This window comes from Micromys minutus (assembly GCF_963924665.1).
Source record: "Micromys minutus genome assembly, chromosome: 26".
NCBI lineage: Eukaryota > Metazoa > Chordata > Mammalia > Rodentia > Muridae > Micromys > Micromys minutus.
Genome location: NC_137961.1, coordinates 42734114 through 42742739, shown reverse-complemented (window position 1 = coordinate 42742739; position 8626 = coordinate 42734114). Strand labels below are relative to the sequence as shown.

General features: G+C 45.7%; 1 pseudogene across 1 annotated transcript; it reads left to right on the top strand.

Moving 5' to 3' along the window:
* Positions 1–8047: 8047 nt before the first annotated feature.
* On the top strand, positions 8048–8626 carry LOC308437365 (small ribosomal subunit protein eS7-like; annotated as a pseudogene). The gene has a single exon. The product of its transcript is annotated as a small ribosomal subunit protein eS7-like (transcript).

Below are 8626 nucleotides of genomic sequence, written 5' to 3'. Positions count from 1 at the left end.
GGGGTGAGGAGAAAAGGTCATCAAGTGGGTTTGATAGGCTGGGGAGATGACTAAAGAACACTTGTCCATTTTACATAGGAGCTGGGTTTGGTTCTCAGCACCCACATGGTGGCTCACAGCTGTCTTTGTAATTCAATTTCCAATGCCTTCTCTGGCTTTACACACAGATGGTGTACTTGTAACCTGCAGGGAAAACACTCGTACATTAAAAAAAAAATTTTTTAAGGTGGCACTAGAGTAGTCTTTTCAGAGCAAGAGGTAAAGAAGCCAGGACAGCTGACCTTCTTCTTCTTCTTCTTCTTCTTCTTTTTTCTAAATAACGTCACTTTGTAGTCCAAACTGTCCTTGAAGTTGAGAACCTCCTGCCTCAGCCTTGAAGGTTTGGCATCTCCTTGTCTGGGTGGGGCACACAGACACTTTCAGCAGATACTTGCTGGATAAGCAAGTAGCAGGCTTGACTAAATCTCAATATTTCAACAGGAAGAGCTCAATATTCAACTGCTCTGTCTCACAGAAGCTTAGTGTCCTAGGCAACCACCGAGTCACTGAGTCCATGGACTTCCATGTATTCCACAGGCCACAAAGGTGAGTCTCAAAACACAAGGAACTTGCATGAAGCTTCTAGGTAAGGCAGTGACCGAGACTAGATCTGGATTGTCAGTGTAAGGCATGTTTCCTGAGGACGTCTGATTTCTGACAAACCTCAGAGCCCAACTGGCTTAGGTGGATGAAAAAAATGACTGTTTTGGGTTGTGTCAGGGATTTGGGTCCTAGCATGGAGAAAGGAGGTAAGATTTTTTAAAATGTATTTTGAGACAATCTCATTATTGTAACTCTGACTGTTCTGGAACTCATTCTGTAGACCAGGCCAGCCTCGGACTGATAGAGACCTGCCTCTGCCTCCTGAGTGCTGGATTAAAGGTGTGTGCCACCACTAGGCTTCCTTTTTATTTATTTATTTTCAGTTTTAACTTTTTACTTGTGTGTGTGTTTACATATGCTACACATGAAGTTCAAAGGATAATTGTGGCGTTAGCTCTCTCTTTCCACCATGGATCCTAAGGATCGAACTCAGGCCATCTTACCTTCTATCCCCAACCCTCACCCCAGCAGCCTTTCTGGCAGAGGGTTTGGGCTAATTCGTCTGTTTATTTGTTCATCAAATATTTCTAAAGAGATTTATTTATTTGTTTTATGTATATGAGCACAAGGTAACTGTCTTCAGACATACACCAGACCCCATTACAGGTGGTTGTGAGCCACCATGTGGTTGCTGGGAATTGAACTCAGGACCTCTGGAAGAGTAGTCGGTGCTCTTAACCGCTGAGCCATCTCTACAGCCTTCATCAGATATTTTTATATTTTTTGGGACAGGATCTCATGTAGTCCAGGTTGGTCTTGAACTCTTTATGTAGTCAAAGGTGACCTTGAATTGCCTATTCTCCAGTTTTTATCCCTCAAATGCTGGTGTTATAAGTGTGGCCCACCAGGCCAAGCTTGTGTGCATGTCTGTGTGTATATAATTGTGTGTTTGTGTGTGTGTACCTGTATGTGTCTGTGTGTGCATAATTGTGTGTTTGTGTGTGTGTACCTGTATGTGTCTGTGTGTGCATAATTGTGTGTGTGTGTGTGTGTGTGTATCTGTGTGTGAGAGAGAGAGAAAGAGAGAGAGAGAGAGAGAGAGAGAGAGAGTTGCTGAGGATGGGATTCAGGGCCTTGTGTGTGCTAGGCATGCATTCTGTCACTAAATGACATCCTTAACTCAAGTATCTTTTTGTTTGTTTGTTTAGTTTTTCAAGACAAGATTTCTCTGTATTGCCTTGGCTGTCCAGGAATTTGCTCTGTAGACCAGGCTGGCCTCCAATTTAGAGATCCTCAAAGGTATGAGCTACCACCTCTTGGCCTCAACTATCTTTTTTATGGCAGACTATGATAAGTTCCATGAATAATGTGATGGGCAAGATACATGCCACAGTATCTAGCAGGAAGTAACTATATGCAAAAAGACTTCTGATCCACATGCCGTAGGAATTAATGACAGTCGGCAGAGACAATCGAGAACTCAAGATCAAAACTGCAAACCCAACACCCACAGATCCCCATCTCTTCCCCTTTTCCTTCCATGCTGGCAGCCTTGTGATAAGGCCCAATCCACATGGTTTCAAGGACCCAGGAGCAGTTCCCAGTACCCACATAGCAGCTCATAACCATCTGTATGTGACCCCCAGTTCCAGGGAATCTGAGAACTGGCCTCCATGTGGCTCACAGTTATACATGCAGAGAAAGCATCTATACACAAAAAATAAAATAAGAATTAAGAGATGTTAATGAATTAGGAAAACAAGTAAAACTCAAACTTTGACAGAGAAGACGTTGGAGGCAGGATTGGAGGGGTGGAAAGTCTGCCAAAAACATGATCCTGTCCTGAGATGGACCCTAACTGTCAGATTCAAAGAGAGAAAAGCAGATGCCCTAGCATTCCTGATACCACCTTGGCTGAAACCCTACGACCCCCAGAACCATGCCATGGTAACTAAGGTTCTTTATCCTGCATCACTGCTGGGGTGCAGGAGACAAAACAGGGACTCTAGGCCACATTCCTTCCTTGCCGCCATGGGGTGACAGACTCGTGGGAGCCCTGCTCAGGGGAGGCAAACATGTAGGTGAGAAATGGCACAGCCTAGGGCTGATTGTTTGGATTTAGACTGAGGTTGGTGCAGTAGCTTTGTCCAAAAACAAAAGTGGGAAGACAGAATGTCAGTCTTCAGAGTGGGAAGGCCTGGGTCTTTTGGGCTACTGCCAGAAGCTAATGGGCCCTGGGTCAGGTCTTTGTTTAATCCAGAGTCCCTGTGTGGGTCTGTGTGGGCTGCCAGCTGTGCTATTTGGCAGGTGGGTAGCCCCAGGTTGGGCACCAAATATGGTTCTTTGTTCTTTCTTTCTTTCTTTTCTTCCTTCCTTCCTTTTTTCTTTCTTTCCTTCCTTCTTTCTTTCCTTCCTTCTTTCTTTCTTTCCTCCCTTCTCCTCCCCATGATTAATAGCAAGCTTTTGAAAGGGCTGGAGAGATGGCTCAGTGGTTAAGAGCACTAACTGCTCTTCCAGAGGTCCTGAGTTCAAATCCCAGCAACTACATTGTGGCTCACACCATATGTAATGAGATCCTATGCCTTCTTCTGGTGTGTCTGAGGATAGCAACAGTGTACTCACATACATAAAATAAATAAATTAATTAAAAAAATATATGAAAGCTTTTGAAAGCCAGAAAACTAACAGGGTGAGCTGTGGATATAGCCTGGAATAGATAATGCTTCTGTAACAAGGTTGTGGCAAAAGCCGAATTCTCCATATTACAAGAGCACCTTGGTGGAACACATCGGGTGTATGTAGACCCAGAAGAGAGCAGGCACCAGCGACACTAAGGTTCCATGCCTGAATCCCTCCAAGAGCAGGGGCACAGCCGGGGTGAGCACTCAGCCCTCCCTACTGGCTGTGGCTGTGCCTGGAGATCTTATCAGTGACAGGGCTGCTACATGGAACTGAGTCACAGACCCCAGGCCTAGAAAATAGTTGCCATGTTGAAACAGGTCCAAGGGAGAAGGTAGGGTGAATGTTACACCTGATACACCACCAGCACACCCATTGCCACCCACACTTCCTGTCACTCTGGGTCACCTTGGTTGTCATCACTCTTTTGTGATCCTGTCGTCTTCCTTCCTGTCATCCCTGTGTGACATCACGTCTACACCATCACCTGACTCCGTTCTCATCACAGTGGAACATTCTCCAACCCACACCTAAGGTTGTTGCTGACCTTAGCCCATCCTGCCCCCGCTCAGCTGTGTCCACCCTGGTGCTGGCACTTGTTCACTCATTCCCACTTCTCTGTCACCTAGACTGTCCTCGCCTGTGCTTGTCGCCTTAGCCATCTTTGTCAGCCCCTCCTGCTCCTGTGTTTCCCAGAACAGCCTCTCTGCTCATAACCGCTTGCTTTAGGCCATGTCACCTCTAAGTCCTCTGACTGTCACACCTATCTCCACCCTGTTGTTGGTTCGTCTTCGCTGATCTGGCTCTGCCCTCTCCTTGTCAACTCCTTTCTTGTCTCGGGCGCCTCACTTGGGTCCCCAAATGGCTCTGCTCTGCTACCCCATCACCTTTGCAATGTGTCCATGTGAAGGTTTTTAATTTCTACCCTGGGTTTTCTGGGCTCTGGGACCAGGTTCTTCTCAGGGCTCCCAGGCAGAGGATTGCCAGGGATTCCGGAATCTCTCCTCAGCTACTGTGCTTGGCAGTTGTTTCTGCCCAGTCTGGCTCTAATATTATCCTTGTGTTTCTCTCTCTGAATTGGAGCCACAGTAGGTGTCACTCTGGCTGGCTTCAAACTTGAGACGCTCCTGCCTCTGGAGAGCTGAGATGATCGATCCTAGGCTTGAATAAATTCTCATTATGTTAACTGTTATTCCCTCATGCTCAGTCCCCAGTGCTTCAGATAATTACACATCTGTCCAGATATCCCAGCTCCCCCAGTGCTTCAGATAATTACACATCTGTCCAGATATCCCAGCTCCCCCAGTGCTTCAGATGATCACACATCTGTCCAGATATCCCAGCTCCCCCAGTGCTTCAGATGATCACACATCTGTCCAGATATCCCAGCTCCCCCAGTGCTTCAGATAATTACACATCTGTCCAGATATCCCAGCTCCCCCAGTGCTTCAGATGATCACACATCTGTCCAGATATCCCAGCTCCCCCAGAACTTGACACATAACATTCATGATAACCTCTTATTTGGGTGTTGTTTTTAAGGCAGTCTCAACCAACAGGATCAGTTGGAAGGCAGCAACTGTATAGATCTTAGTCACTGACAGGTTCCTGGGACCTAGCATAGAGCCTTGTTTCTGGTAGGGGCCCAGTGAATCCTGTTGAATGCCATGCACTGACCCCTTAGCCCAGTGTGGCAATGTACTAAGTGCTTAACATCTGTCAGTTTGCCTTGTTTTGTCCTGTGTCTTTTTAAGTTTTGAGCCTTCCTTCAAGAATTTTTAAATGATTTGGCACAGACAATCCTGACAAAGTTCAAGCCAGAAGCACATTTCCAATTACTCATCAGAAAGTGAAGAAACAGAGAAGGCGGGTTACTCACAGAACAAGGAGAACACTTTCTTGTAATTAGGGCATGGAAAACCTCTGGCTTGTAACATCACCTCTTGATTATATCTTTTAGCTTCCCAAGGAAACTGAAGACATCAAGGCTTGAGGGGATAGGTTGGGATCTGAAGAAGAGAGCTCCTAATCCTTAGGAGGCAAAAATCAGATCCTTTCCTCATATCATGAAACTGGCATATTCAAGAAGCAAATATAGAAAGAATGTAAATTTACCTGGATATTCCATGCGATTCGTCCCACCTACACTATGTCTGAGGATTTGTCCTTTGGAAAAAGCTCAGTCAGACAAAGTCTTTGCCAATTGCAGACTTTCATGCTACTTTTAATATTTAAATTCATAAATGAATTCATAAGAGCCAGCCTGGTCTATTGAGAACATTGCACAGCCAGGACTACACAGAGAAATTTCAAAGGAAGAAAAGTTAAAAGAAAATGAAATTCACAAATTATGGTCGTGCCGTGGTTACTCAGGTCTTGGGTTTGAAGAGTTGATCACTGCTTTTGAATCCCGCTGTGAGAGAGGCACTATGCCGACAGGCGTATATGGAATCACTTTCCATGATGGCCAGACGGTGGGTGGATGAAGGGATGACATTACAGGCATTGTGCTGTCACCGAATATGAGTAGCTTCTGCAGTTTTTACTTTCTGTAATGGGCATCATTACACTTATAATTTTACAAAGCTCTGCCCTCCCAAACAGAGGTAAAAATGATGCTTTATGTGAAGGTGTTGGTGCTTTAGGATCTTGTCTCTCACTACCTTTTGTTTTACTAGACTTCAAATCCCGTGAGGACAGAGTCTTTGCCTGTTTCCCAGCAATATGTGCTTTTTTTTAAATTTACTTTTTACTTATTCACTATACATTCCACTCATGGCCTCCCTCCCATGTGTTGGCATTTTTTTAGGCTCCACCCCACAGTGGAGTATGCCTGACTCACTATGAAAGGGGCTGTTTGCTCCCCTCCTCACTCTCTTGTTCTTCTTACTTTCTTCCCTCTCTATCCTTTTTCTCCCCATTCCTCTCCCCTTCTCTCTCCACATGCTAATGGGCAGGCCTCTACTCCTCTACTCTCTCTCTGCCTTTCTCTACTACCTCAGCCCCCTTCCCATGCCCTAAATAAACTCTATTCTGTACTATATCTATATAGATATTATGTAATATATAATATGTGGGGAAAGGATGCTTCAACCTGGGCCCATAGAGCACCCCTTCACCTCACTTTACTGCACCTTGCCTCCACCAAACACATCCCTGGCTTCTTTTTCTTTTTTATAAAACATGTGCTTTCAAAAAAAAAACTTTTATTTTCTTTTCATTTTGTTCTTTTGGTTTTTTTTAGACAGAATTTTAATGTGTAGTCCTGGTTATCTCATCAGGCTAACCTCAAACTCATAGAGATCCTGCTGGTTTCTGCCTCCCAAGTACTGGGATTAAAGGTGTGCACCGCCACTGCCCAGCTGAATTTTTTAAATATTTATTTACTTTATGTATATGAGTGCTCTATGTGCATGTACACCAGAAATTATTACAGATGGTTGTGAGCCACCATATAGTTGCTGGGGAATTGAACTCAGGACCTCTGGAAGAGCAGCCAGTGCTCTAACTACTGAGATATCTCCCCAACCTTTTTTTTTTTTTTTTTTTTTTTTTTAAATAGACAAGTGTTTCACTATGTAAAAAGGTTGGTTTGGAAGTTACTATGTTATCCAAGATGATTTGCAATTCACAATGTAACCCAGGATGCTTAAACTTGTCAAAATTCTCCTGCCTCAGCCTCTGGAGTTGGTGGATTATGATGCCACACTTGACTTTTTAGGTTTTCAGAGTAATTCTTGCCTGAATGTTTTGCTGGCTGTCTTGATCTCCAAACCCCAACCTGCACGTGGAGCAGCTCTCTTCCTTTTTTCCACTGCAGCTGGAGTCTCAGGATTTCCCCAGCCTCTGTCCATTCTTCCTCACAGACAGCCATGCCACGTGCTGCAGCCACTCCCTTCCCTCATCTGCATGCTGCTCCTCCTACCCAGTGCTCTGTCCATCCTGAATCCCTGTCTCCTGGGCCATCACCACGCCTTCGAAGTTTTAGGTCACACATCTCCTTTTGCCACTCCCCCATTCACAGACTTCTAATGACTTCCCATCACTCACAGGAGTAAGCACAAGACAGTACAGGACCCAGGCAGATGGAGCGTGCCTATGGCCTTCTTGCTGCATGTGTGGGAACAAGAAGACCCACCCCTTCTTTCTACACCCACCTATTTGCCTGACTTCATCTTACCCAGCTGTCGTAGTGGATGCCCTCTCATTTAGGAAAGTGTTCTTTACTTCCCTCACCCCCAAATTTGGGTCAGTGCCCAACTGAAACTCCCAGAGGCCCCGTGCTTTGCTGCCTGCATTGCAACTCCTTGTTTATGAAACAGCTTCCCATGTGCCTCGCAGGCCTTTCCAAGCTGAGGTGGACCAGCTCTCTATCTAACCACTGGCACTCAGGAAGGGATCCCACTACTGTGGAAAGACTGGAGAATAACAATGAAGTGCCCTCAGTGAGTACTGCTTAGGGAAGGGGATAAAGCTCCAGAGCTAAACCCATTCTCAGTCTGCATAAAATCCAGTGTAATCCCCAGCAGAGGAACCAAAAAAGACTTAGTAATTCCCAAGGAGTTCAGTATCGGCATACATGTAAAGTTGACATACATGTTTCATCTTGTACACTTTTTCTGTAGCTCAGCATGGCCTAAAACTTGCTGCCACTATTCCTGCCTCAGTCTTCAGTGTGCTCAGCGAGGGAGTACAGAGGAGGCCCGCCAAGTACAGCTGAGAACCGAGTACAGCTAAGAACTAGGTGTTGGCTCTTTCTAAGCCGGCACTCTGTGAGAACGAAGCCATGATCAGCTCGAGCACCAAGATTGTGCAGTCCAATGGCGAGAAGCCGGACGAGTTCGAGTCTGGCATCTTTCAGGCGCTGCTCGAGGGAGATGAGCTCAGATCTCAAGGCGCAGCTGCGGGAACTCAACATCACCGCGGCCAAGGAAATCGACGTTGGCGGTGGTCGGAAGACCCTTAGCATAATTTTTGTAGCAGTTCCTCAGCTGAAATCTTTCCAGAAAGTCCAAGTCCGGCTAGTTCGTGAATTGGAGGAAAAGTTCAGTGGGAAGCATGCAGTCTTCATTGCTCAGAGGACTCTGCCCAAACCAACCCGGAAAAGCCGTACGAAAACTAAGCAGAAGCGCCCCAGAAGCCACACACTGACAGAAGTACACGACGCCATCTTTGAGGACTTAGTCCTCCCAAGTGAATTGTGGGTAAGAGGATCCGTGTGAAACTGGAGGGCAGGCGGCTCATAGTTCATTTAGACAAAGGACCGCAGAAAAATGTAGAGCACAAGGTCAAAACTTTTTCTGGTGTGTACAAGAAGCTCACAGGCATGGATGGTAATTTTGAATTCTCAGAGTTTCAGTTGTAA